The 22500-nt window shown below is 53.6% G+C and overlaps 1 protein-coding gene across 6 annotated transcripts in view; it reads left to right on the top strand.

Moving 5' to 3' along the window:
- Nucleotides 1–22500, top strand: part of wdr59 (WD repeat domain 59) — a 65002-nt gene that overhangs the window by 11020 nt on the left and 31482 nt on the right. The window lies entirely within an intron of this gene.

Raw genomic sequence — 22500 nt, 5'->3', positions numbered from 1 at the left:
GGTTAGTCATCAGTCAGGGCGTCTGGTTAGTCATCAGTCAGAGCGTCTGGTTAGTCATCAGTCAGAGCGTCTGGTTAGTCATCAGTCAGAGCGTCTGGTTAGTCATCAGTCAGGGCGTCTGGTTAGTCATCAGTCAGAGCGTCTGGTTAGTCATCAGTCAGAGCGTCTGGTTAGTCATCAGTCAGGGCGTCTGGTTAGTCATCAGTCAGAGCGTCTGGTTAGTCGTCAGTCAGAGCGTCTGGTTAGTGGTCAGTCAGAGCGTCTGGTTAGTCATCAGTCAGAGCGTCTGGTTAGTCATCAGTCAGAGCGTCTGGTTAGTCATCAGTCAGAGCGTCTGGTTAGTCGTCAGTCAGAGCGTCTGGTTAGTGGTCAGTCAGAGCGTCTGGTTAGTCATCAGTCAGGGCGTCTGGTTAGTCATCAGTCAGGGCGTCTGGTTAGTCGTCAGTCAGGGCGTCTGGTTAGTCATCAGTCAGGGCGTCTGGTTAGTCATCAGTCAGAGCGTCTGGTTAGTGGTCAGTCAGGGCGTCTGGTTAGTCGTCAGTCAGAGCGTCTGGTTAGTCATCAGTCATAGCGTCTGGTTAGTCATCAGTCAGAGCGTCTGGTTAGTCATCAGTCAGAGCGTCTGGTTAGTGGTCAGTCAGGGCGTCTGGTTAGTCATCAGTCAGGGCGTCTGGTTAGTCATCAGTCAGAGCGTCTGGTTAGTCGTCAGTCAGAGCGTCTGGTTAGTCATCAGTCAGAGCGTCTGGTTAGTGGTCAGTCAGGGCGTCTGGTTAGTCGTCAGTCAGGGCGTCTGGTTAGTGGTCAGTCAGGGCGTCTGGTTAGTCGTCAGTCAGAGCGTCTGGTTAGTCGTCAGTCAGAGCGTCTGGTTAGTCGTCAGTCAGAGCGTCTGGTTAGTCGTCAGTCAGGGCGTCTGGTTAGTGGTCAGTCAGGGCGTCTGGTTAGTCATCAGTCAGAGCGTCTGGTTAGTGGTCAGTCAGGGCGTCTGGTTAGTCATCAGTCAGGGCGTCTGGTTAGTCATCAGTCAGGGCGTCTGGTTAGTCATCAGTCAGAGCGTCTGGTTAGTCATCAGTCAGGGCGTCTGGTTAGTCATCAGTCAGGGCGTCTGGTTAGTCGTCAGTCAGGGCGTCTGGTTAGTCATCAGTCAGGGCGTCTGGTTAGTCGTCAGTCAGGGCGTCTGGTTAGTCGTCAGTCAGGGCGTCTGGTTAGTCGTCAGTCAGGGCATCTGGTTAGTGGTCAGTCAGGGCGTCTGGTTAGTCATCAGTCAGAGCGTCTGGTTAGTCATCAGTCAGAGCGTCTGGTTAGTGGTCAGTCAGGGCGTCTGGTTAGTCATCAGTCAGGGCGTCTGGTTAGTCATCAGTCAGAGCGTCTGGTTAGTCATCAGTCAGAGCGTCTGGTTAGTGGTCAGTCAGGGCGTCTGGTTAGTCATCAGTCAGAGCGTCTGGTTAGTGGTCAGTCAGGGCGTCTGGTTAGTCATCAGTCAGAGCGTCTGGTTAGTCGTCAGTCAGAGCGTCTGGTTAGTGGTCAGTCAGAGCGTCTGGTTAGTCATCAGTCAGGGCGTCTGGTTAGTCATCAGTCAGGGCGTCTGGTTAGTCATCAGTCAGAGCGTCTGGTTAGTCGTCAGTCAGGGCGTCTGGTTAGTCATCAGTCAGGGCGTCTGGTTAGTCATCAGTCAGAGCGTCTGGTTAGTGGTCAGTCAGGGCGTCTGGTTAGTCGTCAGTCAGAGCGTCTGGTTAGTCGTCAGTCAGAGCGTCTGGTTAGTCATCAGTCAGAGCGTCTGGTTAGTCGTCAGTCAGAGCGTCTGGTTAGTCGTCAGTCAGGGCGTCTGGTTAGTGGTCAGTCAGGGCGTCTGGTTAGTCGTCAGTCAGGGCGTCTGGTTAGTCGTCAGTCAGAGCGTCTGGTTAGTCGTCAGTCAGGGCGTCTGGTTAGTGGTCAGTCAGGGCGTCTGGTTAGTCATCAGTCAGAGCGTCTGGTTAGTCGTCAGTCAGGGCGTCTGGTTAGTCATCAGTCAGAGCGTCTGGTTAGTCATCAGTCAGGGCGTCTGGTTAGTCTTCAGTCAGGGCGTCTGGTTAGTCATCAGTCAGAGCGTCTGGTTAGTCATCAGTCAGGGCGTCTGGTTAGTCATCAGTCAGAGCGTCTGGTTAGTCATCAGTCAGGGCGTCTGGTTAGTCATCAGTCAGGGCGTCTGGTTAGTCATCAATCAGAGCGTCTGGTTAGTCATCAGTCAGAGCGTCTGGTTAGTCATCAGTCAGGGCGTCTGGTTAGTCATCAGTCAGGGCGTCTGGTTAGTCATCAGTCAGGGCGTCTGGTTAGTCATCAGTCAGGGCGTCTGGTTAGTCATCAGTCAGAGCGTCTGGTTAGTCATCAGTCAGGGCGTCTGGTTAGTCATCAGTCAGAGCGTCTGGTTAGTCATCAGTCAGGGCGTCTGGTTAGTCATCAGTCAGGGCGTCTGGTTAGTCATCAGTCAGGGCGTCTGGTTAGTCATCAGTCAGAGCGTCTGGTTAGTCATCAGTCAGGGCGTCTGGTTAGTCATCAGTCAGGGCGTCTGGTTAGTCATCAGTCAGGGCGTCTGGTTAGTCATCAGTCAGAGCGTCTGGTTAGTCATCAGTCAGAGCGTCTGGTTAGTCATCAGTCAGGGCGTCTGGTTAGTCATCAGTCAGAGCGTCTGGTTAGTCATCAGTCAGAGCGTCTGGTTAGTCATCAGTCAGGGCGTCTGGTTAGTGGTCAGTCAGAGCGTCTGGTTAGTCATCAGTCAGGGCGTCTGGTTAATCATCAGTCAGGGCGTCTGGTTAGTCATCAGTCAGAGCGTCTGGTTAGTCGTCAGTCAGAGCGTCTGGTTAGTGGTCAGTCAGAGCGTCTGGTTAGTCATCAGTCAGGGCGTCTGGTTAATCATCAGTCAGGGCGTCTGGTTAGTCATCAGTCAGAGCGTCTGGTTAGTCATCAGTCAGGGCGTCTGGTTAGTGGTCAGTCAGAGCGTCTGGTTAGTCATCAGTCAGGGCGTCTGGTTAATCATCAGTCAGGGCGTCTGGTTAGTCATCAGTCAGAGCGTCTGGTTAGTCGTCAGTCAGAGCGTCTGGTTAGTGGTCAGTCAGAGCGTCTGGTTAGTCATCAGTCAGGGCGTCTGGTTAGTCATCAGTCAGAGCGTCTGGTTAGTCATCAGTCAGAGCGTCTGGTTAGTCGTCAGTCAGAGCGTCTGGTTAGTGGTCAGTCAGAGCGTCTGGTTAGTCATCAGTCAGGGCGTCTGGTTAGTCATCAGTCAGAGCGTCTGGTTAGTCATCAGTCAGAGCGTCTGGTTAGTCATCAGTCAGAGCGTCTGGTTAGTGGTCAGTCAGAGCGTCTGGTTAGTCATCAGTCAGGGCGTCTGGTTAGTCATCAGTCAGGGCGTCTGGTTAGTCGTCAGTCAGGGCGTCTGGTTAGTGGTCAGTCAGGGCGTCTGGTTAGTCGTCAGTCAGAGCGTCTGGTTAGTCGTCAGTCAGAGCGTCTGGTTAGTCATCAGTCAGGGCGTCTGGTTAGTCATCAGTCAGAGCGTCTGGTTAGTGGTCAGTCAGGGCGTCTGGTTAGTCGTCAGTCAGAGCGTCTGGTTAGTCGTCAGTCAGAGCGTCTGGTTAGTGGTCAGTCAGGGCGTCTGGTTAGTCGTCAGTCAGAGCGTCTGGTTAGTCGTCAGTCAGAGCGTCTGGTTAGTCATCAGTCAGAGCGTCTGGTTAGTCGTCAGTCAGAGCGTCTGGTTAGTCATCAGTCAGAGCGTCTGGTTAGTGGTCAGTCAGGACGTCTGGTTAGTCGTCAGTCAGGGCGTCTGGTTAGTGGTCAGTCAGGGCGTCTGGTTAGTGGTCAGTCAGGGCGTCTGGTTAGTCGTCAGTCAGAGCGTCTGGTTAGTGGTCAGTCAGGGCGTCTGGTTAGTCGTCAGTCAGAGCGTCTGGTTAGTCGTCAGTCAGAGCGTCTGGTTAGTCGTCAGTCAGAGCGTCTGGTTAGTCATCAATCAGAGCGTCTGGTTAGTCATCAGTCAGAGCGTCTGGTTAGTCGTCAGTCAGAGCGTCTGGTTAGTCGTCAGTCAGAGCGTCTGGTTAGTCATCAATCAGAGCGTCTGGTTAGTCATCAGTCAGAGCGTCTGGTTAGTCATCAGTCAGGGCGTCTGGTTAGTCATCAGTCAGGGCGTCTGGTTAGTCATCAGTCAGAGCGTCTGGTTAGTCATCAGTCAGGGCGTCTGGTTAGTCATCAGTCAGAGCGTCTGGTTAGTCATCAGTCAGGGCGTCTGGTTAGTCATCAGTCAGGGCGTCTGGTTAGTCATCAGTCAGGGCGTCTGGTTAGTCATCAGTCAGAGCGTCTGGTTAGTCATCAGTCAGGGCGTCTGGTTAGTCATCAGTCAGAGCGTCTGGTTAGTCATCAGTCAGAGCGTCTGGTTAGTCGTCAGTCAGAGCGTCTGGTTAGTGGTCAGTCAGAGCGTCTGGTTAGTCATCAGTCAGGGCGTCTGGTTAGTCATCAGTCAGGGCGTCTGGTTAGTCATCAGTCAGAGCGTCTGGTTAGTCATCAGTCAGAGCGTCTGGTTAGTGGTCAGTCAGAGCGTCTGGTTAGTCATCAGTCAGGGCGTCTGGTTAGTGGTCAGTCAGGGCGTCTGGTTAGTCATCAGTCAGGGCGTCTGGTTAGTCATCAGTCAGAGCGTCTGGTTAGTCATCAGTCAGAGCGTCTGGTTAGTCGTCAGTCAGAGCGTCTGGTTAGTGGTCAGTCAGAGCGTCTGGTTAGTCATCAGTCAGGGCGTCTGGTTAGTCATCAGTCAGAGCGTCTGGTTAGTCATCAGTCAGAGCGTCTGGTTAGTCATCAGTCAGAGCGTCTGGTTAGTGGTCAGTCAGAGCGTCTGGTTAGTCATCAGTCAGGGCGTCTGGTTAGTGGTCAGTCAGGGCGTCTGGTTAGTGGTCAGTCAGAGCGTCTGGTTAGTCATCAGTCAGGGCGTCTGGTTAGTGGTCAGTCAGGGCGTCTGGTTAGTCGTCAGTCAGGGCGTCTGGTTAGTGGTCAGTCAGGGCGTCTGGTTAGTCGTCAGTCAGAGCGTCTGGTTAGTCGTCAGTCAGAGCGTCTGGTTAGTCATCAGTCAGGGCGTCTGGTTAGTCATCAGTCAGAGCGTCTGGTTAGTGGTCAGTCAGGGCGTCTGGTTAGTCGTCAGTCAGAGCGTCTGGTTAGTCGTCAGTCAGAGCGTCTGGTTAGTGGTCAGTCAGGGCGTCTGGTTAGTCGTCAGTCAGAGCGTCTGGTTAGTCGTCAGTCAGAGCGTCTGGTTAGTCATCAGTCAGAGCGTCTGGTTAGTGGTCAGTCAGGGCGTCTGGTTAGTCATCAGTCAGGGCGTCTGGTTAGTCGTCAGTCAGAGCGTCTGGTTAGTCATCAGTCAGAGCGTCTGGTTAGTGGTCAGTCAGGACGTCTGGTTAGTCGTCAGTCAGGGCGTCTGGTTAGTCATCAGTCAGAGCGTCTGGTTAGTGGTCAGTCAGGGCGTCTGGTTAGTCGTCAGTCAGAGCGTCTGGTTAGTCGTCAGTCAGAGCGTCTGGTTAGTCATCAGTCAGGGCGTCTGGTTAGTCATCAGTCAGAGCGTCTGGTTAGTCGTCAGTCAGAGCGTCTGGTTAGTCGTCAGTCAGGGCGTCTGGTTAGTGGTCAGTCAGGGCGTCTGGTTAGTCATCAGTCAGAGCGTCTGGTTAGTCATCAGTCAGGGCGTCTGGTTAGTCATCAGTCAGAGCGTCTGGTTAGTCATCAGTCAGAGCGTCTGGTTAGTGGTCAGTCAGGGCGTCTGGTTAGTCATCAGTCAGGGCGTCTGGTTAGTCATCAGTCAGAGCGTCTGGTTAGTGGTCAGTCAGGGCGTCTGGTTAGTCGTCAGTCAGGGCGTCTGGTTAGTGGTCAGTCAGGGCGTCTGGTTAGTCGTCAGTCAGAGCGTCTGGTTAGTCGTCAGTCAGAGCGTCTGGTTAGTCGTCAGTCAGAGCGTCTGGTTAGTCGTCAGTCAGAGCGTCTGGTTAGTCGTCAGTCAGGGCGTCTGGTTAGTGGTCAGTCAGGGCGTCTGGTTAGTCATCAGTCAGGGCGTCTGGTTAGTCATCAGTCAGGGCGTCTGGTTAGTCATCAGTCAGGGCGTCTGGTTAGTCATCAGTCAGAGCGTCTGGTTAGTCATCAGTCAGGGCGTCTGGTTAGTCATCAGTCAGGGCGTCTGGTTAGTCATCAGTCAGGGCGTCTGGTTAGTCGTCAGTCAGGGCGTCTGGTTAGTCATCAGTCAGGGCGTCTGGTTAGTCATCAGTCAGAGCGTCTGGTTAGTGGTCAGTCAGGGCGTCTGGTTAGTCGTCAGTCAGAGCGTCTGGTTAGTCGTCAGTCAGAGCGTCTGGTTAGTGGTCAGTCAGGGCGTCTGGTTAGTCGTCAGTCAGAGCGTCTGGTTAGTCGTCAGTCAGAGCGTCTGGTTAGTCATCAGTCAGAGCGTCTGGTTAGTGGTCAGTCAGGGCGTCTGGTTAGTCATCAGTCAGGGCGTCTGGTTAGTCATCAGTCAGAGCGTCTGGTTAGACGTCAGTCAGAGCGTCTGGTTAGTCATCAGTCAGAGCGTCTGGTTAGTGGTCAGTCAGGGCGTCTGGTTAGTCGTCAGTCAGGGCGTCTGGTTAGTGGTCAGTCAGGGCGTCTGGTTAGTCGTCAGTCAGAGCGTCTGGTTAGTCGTCAGTCAGAGCGTCTGGTTAGTCGTCAGTCAGAGCGTCTGGTTAGTCATCAGTCAGGGCGTCTGGTTAGTGGTCAGTCAGGGCGTCTGGTTAGTCATCAGTCAGAGCGTCTGGTTAGTGGTCAGTCAGGGCGTCTGGTTAGTCATCAGTCAGGGCGTCTGGTTAGTCATCAGTCAGGGCGTCTGGTTAGTCATCAGTCAGGGCGTCTGGTTAGTCATCAGTCAGAGCGTCTGGTTAGTCATCAGTCAGGGCGTCTGGTTAGTCATCAGTCAGAGCGTCTGGTTAGTCATCAGTCAGAGCGTCTGGTTAGTCATCAGTCAGAGCGTCTGGTTAGTCATCAGTCAGGGCGTCTGGTTAGTCATCAGTCAGAGCGTCTGGTTAGTCATCAGTCAGAGCGTCTGGTTAGTCATCAGTCAGGGCGTCTGGTTAGTCATCAGTCAGAGCGTCTGGTTAGTCGTCAGTCAGAGCGTCTGGTTAGTGGTCAGTCAGAGCGTCTGGTTAGTCATCAGTCAGAGCGTCTGGTTAGTCATCAGTCAGAGCGTCTGGTTAGTCATCAGTCAGAGCGTCTGGTTAGTCGTCAGTCAGAGCGTCTGGTTAGTGGTCAGTCAGAGCGTCTGGTTAGTCATCAGTCAGGGCGTCTGGTTAGTCATCAGTCAGGGCGTCTGGTTAGTCGTCAGTCAGGGCGTCTGGTTAGTCATCAGTCAGGGCGTCTGGTTAGTCATCAGTCAGAGCGTCTGGTTAGTGGTCAGTCAGGGCGTCTGGTTAGTCGTCAGTCATAGCGTCTGGTTAGTCATCAGTCAGAGCGTCTGGTTAGTCATCAGTCAGGGCGTCTGGTTAGTCATCAGTCATAGCGTCTGGTTAGTCATCAGTCAGAGCGTCTGGTTAGTCATCAGTCAGAGCGTCTGGTTAGTCATCAGTCAGAGCGTCTGGTTAGTCATCAGTCAGAGCGTCTGGTTAGTGGTCAGTCAGGGCGTCTGGTTAGTCGTCAGTCAGGGCGTCTGGTTAGTGGTCAGTCAGGGCGTCTGGTTAGTCATCAGTCAGAGCGTCTGGTTAGTGGTCAGTCAGGGCGTCTGGTTAGTCATCAGTCAGGGCGTCTGGTTAGTCATCAGTCAGAGCGTCTGGTTAGTCGTCAGTCAGAGCGTCTGGTTAGTCATCAGTCAGAGCGTCTGGTTAGTGGTCAGTCAGGGCGTCTGGTTAGTCGTCAGTCAGGGCGTCTGGTTAGTGGTCAGTCAGGGCGTCTGGTTAGTCGTCAGTCAGAGCGTCTGGTTAGTCGTCAGTCAGAGCGTCTGGTTAGTCGTCAGTCAGAGCGTCTGGTTAGTCATCAGTCAGGGCGTCTGGTTAGTGGTCAGTCAGGGCGTCTGGTTAGTCATCAGTCAGAGCGTCTGGTTAGTGGTCAGTCAGGGCGTCTGGTTAGTCATCAGTCAGGGCGTCTGGTTAGTCATCAGTCAGGGCGTCTGGTTAGTCATCAGTCAGAGCGTCTGGTTAGTCATCAGTCAGGGCGTCTGGTTAGTCATCAGTCAGGGCGTCTGGTTAGTCGTCAGTCAGGGCGTCTGGTTAGTCATCAGTCAGGGCGTCTGGTTAGTCGTCAGTCAGGGCGTCTGGTTAGTCGTCAGTCAGGGCGTCTGGTTAGTCGTCAGTCAGGGCATCTGGTTAGTGGTCAGTCAGGGCGTCTGGTTAGTCATCAGTCAGAGCGTCTGGTTAGTCATCAGTCAGAGCGTCTGGTTAGTGGTCAGTCAGGGCGTCTGGTTAGTCATCAGTCAGGGCGTCTGGTTAGTCATCAGTCAGAGCGTCTGGTTAGTCATCAGTCAGAGCGTCTGGTTAGTGGTCAGTCAGGGCGTCTGGTTAGTCATCAGTCAGAGCGTCTGGTTAGTGGTCAGTCAGGGCGTCTGGTTAGTCATCAGTCAGAGCGTCTGGTTAGTCGTCAGTCAGAGCGTCTGGTTAGTGGTCAGTCAGAGCGTCTGGTTAGTCATCAGTCAGGGCGTCTGGTTAGTCATCAGTCAGGGCGTCTGGTTAGTCATCAGTCAGAGCGTCTGGTTAGTCGTCAGTCAGGGCGTCTGGTTAGTCATCAGTCAGGGCGTCTGGTTAGTCATCAGTCAGAGCGTCTGGTTAGTGGTCAGTCAGGGCGTCTGGTTAGTCGTCAGTCAGAGCGTCTGGTTAGTCGTCAGTCAGAGCGTCTGGTTAGTCATCAGTCAGAGCGTCTGGTTAGTCGTCAGTCAGAGCGTCTGGTTAGTCGTCAGTCAGGGCGTCTGGTTAGTGGTCAGTCAGGGCGTCTGGTTAGTCGTCAGTCAGGGCGTCTGGTTAGTCGTCAGTCAGAGCGTCTGGTTAGTCGTCAGTCAGGGCGTCTGGTTAGTGGTCAGTCAGGGCGTCTGGTTAGTCATCAGTCAGAGCGTCTGGTTAGTCATCAGTCAGGGCGTCTGGTTAGTCATCAGTCAGGGCGTCTGGTTAGTCTTCAGTCAGGGCGTCTGGTTAGTCATCAGTCAGAGCGTCTGGTTAGTCATCAGTCAGGGCGTCTGGTTAGTCATCAGTCAGAGCGTCTGGTTAGTCATCAGTCAGGGCGTCTGGTTAGTCATCAGTCAGGGCGTCTGGTTAGTCATCAATCAGAGCGTCTGGTTAGTCATCAGTCAGAGCGTCTGGTTAGTCATCAGTCAGGGCGTCTGGTTAGTCATCAGTCAGGGCGTCTGGTTAGTCATCAGTCAGAGCGTCTGGTTAGTCATCAGTCAGGGCGTCTGGTTAGTCATCAGTCAGAGCGTCTGGTTAGTCATCAGTCAGGGCGTCTGGTTAGTCATCAGTCAGGGCGTCTGGTTAGTCATCAGTCAGGGCGTCTGGTTAGTCATCAGTCAGAGCGTCTGGTTAGTCATCAGTCAGGGCGTCTGGTTAGTCATCAGTCAGGGCGTCTGGTTAGTCATCAGTCAGGGCGTCTGGTTAGTCATCAGTCAGAGCGTCTGGTTAGTCATCAGTCAGGGCGTCTGGTTAGTCATCAGTCAGAGCGTCTGGTTAGTCATCAGTCAGAGCGTCTGGTTAGTCATCAGTCAGGGCGTCTGGTTAGTGGTCAGTCAGAGCGTCTGGTTAGTCATCAGTCAGGGCGTCTGGTTAATCATCAGTCAGGGCGTCTGGTTAGTCATCAGTCAGAGCGTCTGGTTAGTCATCAGTCAGGGCGTCTGGTTAGTCATCAGTCAGGGCGTCTGGTTAGTCATCAGTCAGGGCGTCTGGTTAGTCATCAGTCAGAGCGTCTGGTTAGTCATCAGTCAGGGCGTCTGGTTAGTCATCAGTCAGAGCGTCTGGTTAGTCATCAGTCAGAGCGTCTGGTTAGTCATCAGTCAGGGCGTCTGGTTAGTGGTCAGTCAGAGCGTCTGGTTAGTCATCAGTCAGGGCGTCTGGTTAATCATCAGTCAGGGCGTCTGGTTAGTCATCAGTCAGAGCGTCTGGTTAGTCATCAGTCAGGGCGTCTGGTTAGTCATCAGTCAGGGCGTCTGGTTAGTCATCAGTCAGGGCGTCTGGTTAGTCATCAGTCAGGGCGTCTGGTTAGTCATCAGTCAGGGCGTCTGGTTAGTCATCAGTCAGGGCGTCTGGTTAGTCATCAGTCAGAGCGTCTGGTTAGTCATCAGTCAGAGCGTCTGGTTAGTGGTCAGTCAGAGCGTCTGGTTAGTCATCAGTCAGGGCGTCTGGTTAGTGGTCAGTCAGGGCGTCTGGTTAGTCATCAGTCAGGGCGTCTGGTTAGTCATCAGTCAGAGCGTCTGGTTAGTCATCAGTCAGAGCGTCTGGTTAGTCGTCAGTCAGAGCGTCTGGTTAGTGGTCAGTCAGAGCGTCTGGTTAGTCATCAGTCAGGGCGTCTGGTTAGTCATCAGTCAGAGCGTCTGGTTAGTCATCAGTCAGAGCGTCTGGTTAGTCATCAGTCAGAGCGTCTGGTTAGTGGTCAGTCAGAGCGTCTGGTTAGTCATCAGTCAGGGCGTCTGGTTAGTGGTCAGTCAGGGCGTCTGGTTAGTGGTCAGTCAGAGCGTCTGGTTAGTCATCAGTCAGGGCGTCTGGTTAGTGGTCAGTCAGGGCGTCTGGTTAGTCGTCAGTCAGGGCGTCTGGTTAGTGGTCAGTCAGGGCGTCTGGTTAGTCGTCAGTCAGAGCGTCTGGTTAGTCGTCAGTCAGAGCGTCTGGTTAGTCATCAGTCAGGGCGTCTGGTTAGTCATCAGTCAGAGCGTCTGGTTAGTGGTCAGTCAGGGCGTCTGGTTAGTCGTCAGTCAGAGCGTCTGGTTAGTCGTCAGTCAGAGCGTCTGGTTAGTGGTCAGTCAGGGCGTCTGGTTAGTCGTCAGTCAGAGCGTCTGGTTAGTCGTCAGTCAGAGCGTCTGGTTAGTCATCAGTCAGAGCGTCTGGTTAGTGGTCAGTCAGGGCGTCTGGTTAGTCATCAGTCAGGGCGTCTGGTTAGTCGTCAGTCAGAGCGTCTGGTTAGTCATCAGTCAGAGCGTCTGGTTAGTGGTCAGTCAGGACGTCTGGTTAGTCGTCAGTCAGGGCGTCTGGTTAGTCATCAGTCAGAGCGTCTGGTTAGTGGTCAGTCAGGGCGTCTGGTTAGTCGTCAGTCAGAGCGTCTGGTTAGTCGTCAGTCAGAGCGTCTGGTTAGTCGTCAGTCAGAGCGTCTGGTTAGTCATCAGTCAGGGCGTCTGGTTAGTGGTCAGTCAGGGCGTCTGGTTAGTCATCAGTCAGAGCGTCTGGTTAGTGGTCAGTCAGGGCGTCTGGTTAGTCATCAGTCAGGGCGTCTGGTTAGTCATCAGTCAGAGCGTCTGGTTAGTCGTCAGTCAGAGCGTCTGGTTAGTCATCAGTCAGAGCGTCTGGTTAGTGGTCAGTCAGGACGTCTGGTTAGTCGTCAGTCAGGGCGTCTGGTTAGTCATCAGTCAGAGCGTCTGGTTAGTGGTCAGTCAGGGCGTCTGGTTAGTCGTCAGTCAGAGCGTCTGGTTAGTCGTCAGTCAGAGCGTCTGGTTAGTGGTCAGTCAGGGCGTCTGGTTAGTCGTCAGTCAGGGCGTCTGGTTAGTCATCAGTCAGAGCGTCTGGTTAGTGGTCAGTCAGGGCGTCTGGTTAGTCATCAGTCAGGGCGTCTGGTTAGTCATCAGTCAGAGCGTCTGGTTAGTGGTCAGTCAGGGCGTCTGGTTAGTCGTCAGTCAGAGCGTCTGGTTAGTCGTCAGTCAGAGCGTCTGGTTAGTCGTCAGTCAGAGCGTCTGGTTAGTCATCAGTCAGAGCGTCTGGTTAGTCGTCAGTCAGAGCGTCTGGTTAGTCGTCAGTCAGAGCGTCTGGTTAGTCGTCAGTCAGAGCGTCTGGTTAGTCGTCAGTCAGAGCGTCTGGTTAGTCATCAGTCAGAGCGTCTGGTTAGTGGTCAGTCAGGGCGTCTGGTTAGTCATCAGTCAGGGCGTCTGGTTAGTCATCAGTCAGGGCGTCTGGTTAGTCATCAGTCAGAGCGTCTGGTTAGTCATCAGTCAGGGCGTCTGGTTAGTCATCAGTCAGGGCGTCTGGTTAGTCATCAGTCAGGGCGTCTGGTTAGTCATCAGTCAGAGCGTCTGGTTAGTCATCAGTCAGAGCGTCTGGTTAGTCATCAGTCAGGGCGTCTGGTTAGTCATCAGTCAGGGCGTCTGGTTAGTCGTCAGTCAGGGCGTCTGGTTAGTCATCAGTCAGGGCGTCTGGTTAGTGGTCAGTCAGGGCGTCTGGTTAGTCATCAGTCAGAGCGTCTGGTTAGTCATCAGTCAGAGCGTCTGGTTAGTCATCAGTCAGGGCGTCTGGTTAGTCATCAGTCAGGGCGTCTGGTTAGTCATCAGTCAGAGCGTCTGGTTAGTCATCAGTCAGGGCGTCTGGTTAGTCATCAGTCAGAGCGTCTGGTTAGTCATCAGTCAGAGCGTCTGGTTAGTCATCAGTCAGAGCGTCTGGTTAGTCATCAGTCAGGGCGTCTGGTTAGTCATCAGTCAGAGCGTCTGGTTAGTCATCAGTCAGGGCGTCTGGTTAGTCATCAGTCAGAGCGTCTGGTTAGTCATCAGTCAGAGCGTCTGGTTAGTCATCAGTCAGGGCGTCTGGTTAGTCATCAGTCAGAGCGTCTGGTTAGTCATCAGTCAGAGCGTCTGGTTAGTCATCAGTCAGGGCGTCTGGTTAGTCATCAGTCAGAGCGTCTGGTTAGTCATCAGTCAGAGCGTCTGGTTAGTCATCAGTCAGAGCGTCTGGTTAGTCATCAGTCAGAGCGTCTGGTTAGTCATCAGTCAGGGCGTCTGGTTAGTGGTCAGTCAGAGCGTCTGGTTAGTGGTCAGTCAGAGCGTCTGGTTAGTGGTCAGTCAGGGCGTCTGGTTAGTCATCAGTCAGAGCGTCTGGTTAGTGGTCAGTCAGGGCGTCTGGTTAGTCTTCAGTCAGAGCGTCTGGTTAGTCATCAGTCAGGGCGTCTGGTTAGTCATCAGTCAGGGCGTCTGGTTAGTCATCAGTCAGAGCGTCTGGTTAGTCATCAGTCAGAGCGTCTGGTTAGTCATCAGTCAGAGCGTCTGGTTAGTCATCAGTCAGGGCGTCTGGTTAGTCATCAGTCAGAGCGTCTGGTTAGTGGTCAGTCAGGGCGTCTGGTTAGTCATCAGTCAGAGCGTCTGGTTAGTCATCAGTCAGGGCGTCTGGTTAGTGGTCAGTCAGGGCGTCTGGTTAGTCATCAGTCAGGGCATCTGGTTAGTCATCAGTCAGGGCATCTGGTTAGTCATCAGTCAGGGCGTCTGGTTAGTCATCAGTCAGGGCGTCTGGTTAGTCATCAGTCAGGGCATCTGGTTAGTCATCAGTCAGGGCATCTGGTTAGTCATCAGTCAGAGCGTCTGGTTAGTCATCAGTCAGGGCGTCTGGTTAGTCATCAGTCAGAGCGTCTGGTTAGTCATCAGTCAGAGCGTCTGGTTAGTGGTCAGTCAGGACGTCTGGTTAGTCGTCAGTCAGGGCGTCTGGTTAGTGGTCAGTCAGGGCGTCTGGTTAGTGGTCAGTCAGGGCGTCTGGTTAGTCGTCAGTCAGAGCGTCTGGTTAGTGGTCAGTCAGGGCGTCTGGTTAGTCGTCAGTCAGAGCGTCTGGTTAGTCGTCAGTCAGAGCGTCTGGTTAGTCGTCAGTCAGAGCGTCTGGTTAGTCATCAATCAGAGCGTCTGGTTAGTCATCAGTCAGAGCGTCTGGTTAGTCATCAGTCAGGGCGTCTGGTTAGTCATCAGTCAGGGCGTCTGGTTAGTCATCAGTCAGAGCGTCTGGTTAGTCATCAGTCAGGGCGTCTGGTTAGTCATCAGTCAGAGCGTCTGGTTAGTCATCAGTCAGGGCGTCTGGTTAGTCATCAGTCAGGGCGTCTGGTTAGTCATCAGTCAGGGCGTCTGGTTAGTCATCAGTCAGGGCGTCTGGTTAGTCATCAGTCAGAGCGTCTGGTTAGTCATCAGTCAGAGCGTCTGGTTAGTGGTCAGTCAGAGCGTCTGGTTAGTCATCAGTCAGGGCGTCTGGTTAGTGGTCAGTCAGGGCGTCTGGTTAGTCATCAGTCAGGGCGTCTGGTTAGTCATCAGTCAGAGCGTCTGGTTAGTCATCAATCAGAGCGTCTGGTTAGTCATCAGTCAGAGCGTCTGGTTAGTCGTCAGTCAGAGCGTCTGGTTAGTCGTCAGTCAGAGCGTCTGGTTAGTCATCAATCAGAGCGTCTGGTTAGTCATCAGTCAGAGCGTCTGGTTAGTCATCAGTCAGGGCGTCTGGTTAGTCATCAGTCAGGGCGTCTGGTTAGTCATCAGTCAGAGCGTCTGGTTAGTCATCAGTCAGGGCGTCTGGTTAGTCATCAGTCAGAGCGTCTGGTTAGTCATCAGTCAGGGCGTCTGGTTAGTCATCAGTCAGGGCGTCTGGTTAGTCATCAGTCAGGGCGTCTGGTTAGTCATCAGTCAGAGCGTCTGGTTAGTCATCAGTCAGGGCGTCTGGTTAGTCATCAGTCAGAGCGTCTGGTTAGTCATCAGTCAGAGCGTCTGGTTAGTCGTCAGTCAGAGCGTCTGGTTAGTGGTCAGTCAGAGCGTCTGGTTAGTCATCAGTCAGGGCGTCTGGTTAGTCATCAGTCAGGGCGTCTGGTTAGTCATCAGTCAGAGCGTCTGGTTAGTCATCAGTCAGAGCGTCTGGTTAGTGGTCAGTCAGAGCGTCTGGTTAGTCATCAGTCAGGGCGTCTGGTTAGTGGTCAGTCAGGGCGTCTGGTTAGTCATCAGTCAGGGCGTCTGGTTAGTCATCAGTCAGAGCGTCTGGTTAGTCATCAGTCAGAGCGTCTGGTTAGTCGTCAGTCAGAGCGTCTGGTTAGTGGTCAGTCAGAGCGTCTGGTTAGTCATCAGTCAGGGCGTCTGGTTAGTCATCAGTCAGAGCGTCTGGTTAGTCATCAGTCAGAGCGTCTGGTTAGTCATCAGTCAGAGCGTCTGGTTAGTGGTCAGTCAGAGCGTCTGGTTAGTCATCAGTCAGGGCGTCTGGTTAGTGGTCAGTCAGGGCGTCTGGTTAGTGGTCAGTCAGAGCGTCTGGTTAGTCATCAGTCAGGGCGTCTGGTTAGTGGTCAGTCAGGGCGTCTGGTTAGTCGTCAGTCAGGGCGTCTGGTTAGTGGTCAGTCAGGGCGTCTGGTTAGTCGTCAGTCAGAGCGTCTGGTTAGTCGTCAGTCAGAGCGTCTGGTTAGTCATCAGTCAGGGCGTCTGGTTAGTCATCAGTCAGAGCGTCTGGTTAGTGGTCAGTCAGGGCGTCTGGTTAGTCGTCAGTCAGAGCGTCTGGTTAGTCGTCAGTCAGAGCGTCTGGTTAGTGGTCAGTCAGGGCGTCTGGTTAGTCGTCAGTCAGAGCGTCTGGTTAGTCGTCAGTCAGAGCGTCTGGTTAGTCATCAGTCAGAGCGTCTGGTTAGTGGTCAGTCAGGGCGTCTGGTTAGTCATCAGTCAGGGCGTCTGGTTAGTCGTCAGTCAGAGCGTCTGGTTAGTCATCAGTCAGAGCGTCTGGTTAGTGGTCAGTCAGGACGTCTGGTTAGTCGTCAGTCAGGGCGTCTGGTTAGTCATCAGTCAGAGCGTCTGGTTAGTGGTCAGTCAGGGCGTCTGGTTAGTCGTCAGTCAGAGCGTCTGGTTAGTCGTCAGTCAGAGCGTCTGGTTAGTCGTCAGTCAGAGCGTCTGGTTAGTGGTCAGTCAGGGCGTCTGGTTAGTCATCAGTCAGAGCGTCTGGTTAGTGGTCAGTCAGGGCGTCTGGTTAGTCATCAGTCAGGGCGTCTGGTTAGTCATCAGTCAGAGCGTCTGGTTAGTCGTCAGTCAGAGCGTCTGGTTAGTCATCAGTCAGAGCGTCTGGTTAGTGGTCAGTCAGGACGTCTGGTTAGTCGTCAGTCAGGGCGTCTGGTTAGTCATCAGTCAGAGCGTCTGGTTAGTGGTCAGTCAGGGCGTCTGGTTAGTCGTCAGTCAGAGCGTCTGGTTAGTCGTCAGTCAGAGCGTCTGGTTAGTGGTCAGTCAGGGCGTCTGGTTAGTCGTCAGTCAGGGCGTCTGGTTAGTCATCAGTCAGAGCGTCTGGTTAGTGGTCAGTCAGGGCGTCTGGTTAGTCATCAGTCAGGGCGTCTGGTTAGTCATCAGTCAGAGCGTCTGGTTAGTGGTCAGTCAGGGCGTCTGGTTAGTCGTCAGTCAGAGCGTCTGGTTAGTCGTCAGTCAGAGCGTCTGGTTAGTCGTCAGTCAGAGCGTCTGGTTAGTCATCAGTCAGAGCGTCTGGTTAGTGGTCAGTCAGGGCGTCTGGTTAGTCGTCAGTCAGAGCGTCTGGTTAGTCGTCAGTCAGAGCGTCTGGTTAGTCGTCAGTCAGAGCGTCTGGTTAGTCGTCAGTCAGAGCGTCTGGTTAGTCGTCAGTCAGAGCGTCTGGTTAGTCGTCAGTCAGAGCGTCTGGTTAGTCGTCAGTCAGAGCGTCTGGTTAGTCGTCAGTCAGAGCGTCTGGTTAGTCATCAGTCAGAGCGTCTGGTTAGTGGTCAGTCAGGGCGTCTGGTTAGTCATCAGTCAGGGCGTCTGGTTAGTCATCAGTCAGGGCGTCTGGTTAGTCATCAGTCAGAGCGTCTGGTTAGTCATCAGTCAGAGCGTCTGGTTAGTGGTCAGTCAGGGCGTCTGGTTAGTCATCAGTCAGGGCGTCTGGTTAGTCGTCAGTCAGAGCGTCTGGTTAGTCATCAGTCAGAGCGTCTGGTTAGTGGTCAGTCAGGACGTCTGGTTAGTCGTCAGTCAGGGCGTCTGGTTAGTCATCAGTCAGAGCGTCTGGTTAGTGGTCAGTCAGGGCGTCTGGTTAGTCGTCAGTCAGAGCGTCTGGTTAGTCGTCAGTCAGAGCGTCTGGTTAGTCGTCAGTCAGAGCGTCTGGTTAGTCATCAGTCAGGGCGTCTGGTTAGTGGTCAGTCAGGGCGTCTGGTTAGTCATCAGTCAGAGCGTCTGGTTAGTGGTCAGTCAGGGCGTCTGGTTAGTCATCAGTCAGGGCGTCTGGTTAGTCATCAGTCAGAGCGTCTGGTTAGTCGTCAGTCAGAGCGTCTGGTTAGTCATCAGTCAGAGCGTCTGGTTAGTGGTCAGTCAGGACGTCTGGTTAGTCGTCAGTCAGGGCGTCTGGTTAGTCATCAGTCAGAGCGTCTGGTTAGTGGTCAGTCAGGGCGTCTGGTTAGTCGTCAGTCAGAGCGTCTGGTTAGTCGTCAGTCAGAGCGTCTGGTTAGTGGTCAGTCAGGGCGTCTGGTTAGTCGTCAGTCAGGGCGTCTGGTTAGTCATCAGTCAGAGCGTCTGGTTAGTGGTCAGTCAGGGCGTCTGGTTAGTCATCAGTCAGGGCGTCTGGTTAGTCATCAGTCAGAGCGTCTGGTTAGTGGTCAGTCAGGGCGTCTGGTTAGTCGTCAGTCAGAGCGTCTGGTTAGTCGTCAGTCAGAGCGTCTGGTTAGTCGTCAGTCAGAGCGTCTGGTTAGTCGTCAGTCAGAGCGTCTGGTTAGTCGTCAGTCAGAGCGTCTGGTTAGTCGTCAGTCAGAGCGTCTGGTTAGTCGTCAGTCAGAGCGTCTGGTTAGTCGTCAGTCAGAGCGTCTGGTTAGTCATCAGTCAGAGCGTCTGGTTAGTGGTCAGTCAGGGCGTCTGGTTAGTCATCAGTCAGGGCGTCTGGTTAGTCATCAGTCAGGGCGTCTGGTTAGTCATCAGTCAGAGCGTCTGGTTAGTCATCAGTCAGGGCGTCTGGTTAGTCATCAGTCAGGGCGTCTGGTTAGTCATCAGTCAGGGCGTCTGGTTAGTCATCAGTCAGAGCGTCTGGTTAGTCATCAGTCAGAGCGTCTGGTTAGTCATCAGTCAGGGCGTCTGGTTAGTCATCAGTCAGGGCGTCTGGTTAGTCGTCAGTCAGGGCGTCTGGTTAGTCATCAGTCAGGGCGTCTGGTTAGTGGTCAGTCAGGGCGTCTGGTTAGTCATCAGTCAGAGCGTCTGGTTAGTCATCAGTCAGAGCGTCTGGTTAGTCATCAGTCAGGGCGTCTGGTTAGTCATCAGTCAGGGCGTCTGGTTAGTCATCAGTCAGAGCGTCTGGTTAGTCATCAGTCAGGGCGTCTGGTTAGTCATCAGTCAGAGCGTCTGGTTAGTCATCAGTCAGAGCGTCTGGTTAGTCATCAGTCAGAGCGTCTGGTTAGTCATCAGTCAGGGCGTCTGGTTAGTCATCAGTCAGAGCGTCTGGTTAGTCATCAGTCAGGGCGTCTGGTTAGTCATCAGTCAGAGCGTCTGGTTAGTCATCAGTCAGAGCGTCTGGTTAGTCATCAGTCAGGGCGTCTGGTTAGTCATCAGTCAGAGCGTCTGGTTAGTCATCAGTCAGAGCGTCTGGTTAGTCATCAGTCAGGGCGTCTGGTTAGTCATCAGTCAGAGCGTCTGGTTAGTCATCAGTCAGAGCGTCTGGTTAGTCATCAGTCAGAGCGTCTGGTTAGTCATCAGTCAGAGCGTCTGGTTAGTCATCAGTCAGGGCGTCTGGTTAGTGGTCAGTCAGAGCGTCTGGTTAGTGGTCAGTCAGAGCGTCTGGTTAGTGGTCAGTCAGGGCGTCTGGTTAGTCATCAGTCAGAGCGTCTGGTTAGTGGTCAGTCAGGGCGTCTGGTTAGTCTTCAGTCAGAGCGTCTGGTTAGTCATCAGTCAGGGCGTCTGGTTAGTCATCAGTCAGGGCGTCTGGTTAGTCATCAGTCAGAGCGTCTGGTTAGTCATCAGTCAGAGCGTCTGGTTAGTCATCAGTCAGAGCGTCTGGTTAGTCATCAGTCAGAGCGTCTGGTTAGTCATCAGTCAGGGCGTCTGGTTAGTCATCAGTCAGAGCGTCTGGTTAGTGGTCAGTCAGGGCGTCTGGTTAGTCATCAGTCAGAGCGTCTGGTTAGTCATCAGTCAGGGCGTCTGGTTAGTGGTCAGTCAGGGCGTCTGGTTAGTCATCAGTCAGGGCATCTGGTTAGTCATCAGTCAGGGCATCTGGTTAGTCATCAGTCAGGGCGTCTGGTTAGTCATCAGTCAGGGCGTCTGGTTAGTCATCAGTCAGGGCATCTGGTTAGTCATCAGTCAGGGCATCTGGTTAGTCATCAGTCAGAGCGTCTGGTTAGTCATCAGTCAGAGCGTCTGGTTAGTCATCAGTCAGGGCGTCTGGTTAGTCATCAGTCAGGGCGTCTGGTTAGTCATCAGTCAGAGCGTCTGGTTAGTCATCAGTCAGGGCATCTGGTTAGTCATCAGTCAGAGCGTCTGGTTAGTCGTCAGTCAGGGCGTCTGGTTAGTCGTCAGTCAGGGCGTCTGGTTAGTGGTCAGTCAGGGCGTCTGGTTAGTCATCAGTCAGGGCGTCTGGTTAGTCATCAGTCAGAGCGTCTGGTTAGTCATCAGTCAGAGCGTCTGGTTAGTCATCAGTCAGAGCGTCTGGTTAGTCATCAGTCAGAGCGTCTGGTTAGTCATCAGTCAGAGCGTCTGGTTAGTCATCAGTCAGGGCGTCTGGTTAGTCATCAGTCAGGGCGTCTGGTTAGTCATCAGTCAGGGCGTCTGGTTAGTCATCAGTCAGAGCGTCTGGTTAGTCATCAGTCAGAGCGTCTGGTTAGTCATCAGTCAGGGCGTCTGGTTAGTCATCAGTCAGAGCGTCTGGTTAGTCATCAGTCAGGGCGTCTGGTTAGTCATCAGTCAGGGCGTCTGGTTAGTCATCAGTCAGAGCGTCTGGTTAGTCATCAGTCAGGGCGTCTGGTTAGTCGTCAGTCAGGGCGTCTGGTTAGTCGTCAGTCAGGGCGTCTGGTTAGTCATCAGTCAGGGCGTCTGGTTAGTCATCAGTCAGGGCGTCTGGTTAGTCATCAGTCAGAGCGTCTGGTTAGTCATCAGTCAGAGCGTCTGGTTAGTCATCAGTCAGGGCGTCTGGTTAGTCATCAGTCAGAGCGTCTGGTTAGTCATCAGTCAGAGCGTCTGGTTAGTCATCAGTCAGAGCGTCTGGTTAGTCATCAGTCAGGGCGTCTGGTTAGTCGTCAGTCAGAGCGTCTGGTTAGTGGTCAGTCAGGGCGTCTGGTTAGTCATCAGTCAGAGCGTCTGGTTAGTCATCAGTCAGAGCGTCTGGTTAGTCATCAGTCAGAGCGTCTGGTTAGTCATCAGTCAGGGCGTCTGGTTAGTCATCAGTCAGAGCGTCTGGTTAGTCATCAGTCAGAGCGTCTGGTTAGTCATCAGTCAGAGCGTCTGGTTAGTCATCAGTCAGGGCGTCTGGTTAGTCATCAGTCAGGGCGTCTGGTTAGTCATCAGTCAGAGCGTCTGGTTAGTCATCAGTCAGAGCGTCTGGTTAGTCATCAGTCAGAGCGTCTGGTTAGTCATCAGTCAGGGCGTCTGGTTAGTCATCAGTCAGAGCGTCTGGTTAGTCATCAGTCAGGGCGTCTGGTTAGTCATCAGTCAGAGCGTCTGGTTAGTGGTCAGTCAGGGCGTCTGGTTAGTCATCAGTCAGAGCGTCTGGTTAGTCATCAGTCAGGGCGTCTGGTTAGTCGTCAGTCAGGGCGTCTGGTTAGTCATCAGTCAGGGCGTCTGGTTAGTCATCAGTCAGGGCGTCTGGTTAGTCATCAGTCAGGGCGTCTGGTTAGTCATCAGTCAGAGCGTCTGGTTAGTCATCAGTCAGAGCGTCTGGTTAGTCATCAGTCAGGGCGTCTGGTTAGTCGTCAGTCAGAGCGTCTGGTTAGTCGTCAGTCAGAGCGTCTGGTTAGTCGTCAGTCAGGGCGTCTGGTTAGTCATCAGTCAGGGCGTCTGGTTAGTGGTCAGTCAGGGCGTCTGGTTAGTCATCAGTCAGGGCGTCTGGTTAGTCATCAGTCAGAGCGTCTGGTTAGTCGTCAGTCAGAGCGTCTGGTTAGTCATCAGTCAGGGCGTCTGGTTAGTCATCAGTCAGGGCGTCTGGTTAGTCTTCAGTCAGAGCGTCTGGTTAGTGGTCAGTCAGGGCGTCTGGTTAGTCATCAGTCAGAGCGTCTGGTTAGTGGTCAGTCAGGGCGTCTGGTTAGTCATCAGTCAGAGCGTCTGGTTAGTGGTCAGTCAGGGCGTCTGGTTAGTCTTCAGTCAGAGCGTCTGGTTAGTCATCAGTCAGGGCGTCTGGTTAGTCATCAGTCAGGGCGTCTGGTTAGTCATCAGTCAGAGCGTCTGGTTAGTCATCAGTCAGGGCGTCTGGTTAGTCATCAGTCAGGGCGTCTGGTTAGTCATCAGTCAGAGCGTCTGGTTAGTCATCAGTCAGGGCGTCTGGTTAGTCATCAGTCAGGGCGTCTGGTTAGTCATCAGTCAGGGCGTCTGGTTAGTCATCAGTCAGGGCATCTGGTTAGTCATCAGTCAGGGCGTCTGGTTAGTCATCAGTCAGAGCGTCTGGTTAGTCGTCAGTCAGGGCGTCTGGTTAGTCATCAGTCAGGGCGTCTGGTTAGTGGTCAGTCAGGGCGTCTGGTTAGTCGTCAGTCAGAGCGTCTGGTTAGTCATCAGTCAGAGCGTCTGGTTAGTCATCAGTCAGAGCGTCTGGTTAGTCATCAGTCAGGGCGTCTGGTTAGTCATCAGTCAGGGCGTCTGGTTAGTCGTCAGTCAGGGCGTCTGGTTAGTCATCAGTCAGAGCGTCTGGTTAGTCATCAGTCAGGGCGTCTGGTTAGTCGTCAGTCAGGGCGTCTGGTTAGTGGTCAGTCAGGGCGTCTGGTTAGTCGTCAGTCAGGGCGTCTGGTTAGTGGTCAGTCAGGGCGTCTGGTTAGTCATCAGTCAGAGCGTCTGGTTAGTCATCAGTCAGGGCGTCTGGTTAGTCGTCAGTCAGGGCGTCTGGTTAGTGGTCAGTCAGGGCGTCTGGTTAGTCGTCAGTCAGGGCGTCTGGTTAGTCATCAGTCAGAGCGTCTGGTTAGTCATCAGTCAGAGCGTCTGGTTAGTCATCAGTCAGGGCGTCTGGTTAGTCGTCAGTCAGGGCGTCTGGTTAGTGGTCAGTCAGGGCGTCTGGTTAGTCGTCAGTCAGGGCGTCTGGTTAGTCATCAGTCAGAGCGTCTGGTTAGTCATCAGTCAGGGCGTCTGGTTAGTCGTCAGTCAGAGCGTCTGGTTAGTCATCAGTCAGAGCGTCTGGTTAGTCATCAGTCAGAGCGTCTGGTTAGTCGTCAGTCAGAGCGTCTGGTTAGTCATCAGTCAGAGCGTCTGGTTAGTCGTCAGTCAGGGCGTCTGGTTAGTCGTCAGTCAGGGCGTCTGGTTAGTCGTCAGTCAGGGCGTCTGGTTAGTCGTCAGTCAGGGCGTCTGGTTAGTCGTCAGTCAGGGCGTCTGGTTAGTCGTCAGTCAGGGCGTCTGGTTAGTCATCAGTCAGAGCGTCTGGTTAGTCGTCAGTCAGGGCGTCTGGTTAGTCGTCAGTCAGGGCGTCTGGTTAGTCGTCAGTCAGAGCGTCTGGTTAGTCGTCAGTCAGGGCGTCTGGTTAGTCGTCA

This window comes from Sebastes fasciatus (assembly GCF_043250625.1).
Source record: "Sebastes fasciatus isolate fSebFas1 chromosome 2 unlocalized genomic scaffold, fSebFas1.pri SUPER_2_unloc_1, whole genome shotgun sequence".
In the NCBI taxonomy this organism is placed as follows: Eukaryota; Metazoa; Chordata; class Actinopteri; order Perciformes; family Sebastidae; genus Sebastes; species Sebastes fasciatus.
Note: the sequence above shows the minus strand (reverse complement) of the source record. Positions and strands in the feature narration are given on the sequence as shown.